Below are 767 nucleotides of genomic sequence, written 5' to 3'. Positions count from 1 at the left end.
GCGGGCAGCGTGGGGTCGCGTTGTGGGTTGGGCCCGGGCGTTTGGGGCGTGTGGCCCTTGTTTTCCCATGGTGGCGGGCGGTGGCGGTGGCGTGCAGCTGGCAAGAGGGCCGGAGCAGGAGCACGCAGCGTCTACGGCCATCCCACCCTGGCAACGCCCGATCTCGTCCGATCTCGGAAGCTAAGCAGGGTCGGGCCTGGTTAGTACTTGGATGGGAGACCTCCTGGGAATACCGGGTGCTGTAGGCTTTTGCTGACGGGCTTTTGTTGCCCTCCGCTCCCGCGCCGGCGGGCTGGCCGCGGGAGGCGTGAGCTTTTGTGTTTGGGGACAGCGTTCCGATATGCTGTTTTGAAGTCCCTACTGAGTTAGTGTCAATTTGGCCTTTTCTTCCTTGCCTCACTTCTTGATTCACTCCTCTCCTTTTCCCTTTCTTCTCTCCACTGTCTCGTCTGGCTTTGCCTTCCATCACTGCAGCAGGCGCTTGTCTAATAGCCCACGTGTGCCTGCAAGGGACCGTGCCATGCTCTGGAGTGCCCACTGCCGGATCCCATCCCAGGTTCCCTGTGGGATCGCCCACTCGTTGTCAGTCTCCATTTTCACTCTCTTCTCAGTCTCTTGGGTTTACCCTGTTTCTCATCTTCCTTCCCAGCGTCCACCGACCTACTGTGGAGCTGCCGTACGCACCAAGTAGTGCCCTGGGAATATGCTCCGGGTGTAGCTCACTCAGGAGGGCATCGAGCTCTTCCCTGCAGGACATGGGGTCAGTG

At 60.1% G+C, this 767-nt stretch overlaps 1 non-coding gene across 1 annotated transcript; it reads left to right on the top strand.

Moving 5' to 3' along the window:
- The first annotated feature begins 129 nt into the window (after window positions 1–129).
- Window positions 130–248, top strand: LOC116217755. The gene has a single exon (XR_004162469.1). It is a non-coding gene; the product is annotated as a 5S ribosomal RNA (ribosomal RNA).
- The last annotated feature ends 519 nt before the right edge of the window (window positions 249–767 follow it).

Source organism: Meleagris gallopavo, unplaced genomic scaffold, assembly GCF_000146605.3.
Source record: "Meleagris gallopavo isolate NT-WF06-2002-E0010 breed Aviagen turkey brand Nicholas breeding stock unplaced genomic scaffold, Turkey_5.1 ChrUn_random_7180001942000, whole genome shotgun sequence".
Classification (NCBI taxonomy): Eukaryota; Metazoa; Chordata; class Aves; order Galliformes; family Phasianidae; genus Meleagris; species Meleagris gallopavo.
This window is presented reverse-complemented; position numbering and strand designations above follow the sequence as displayed.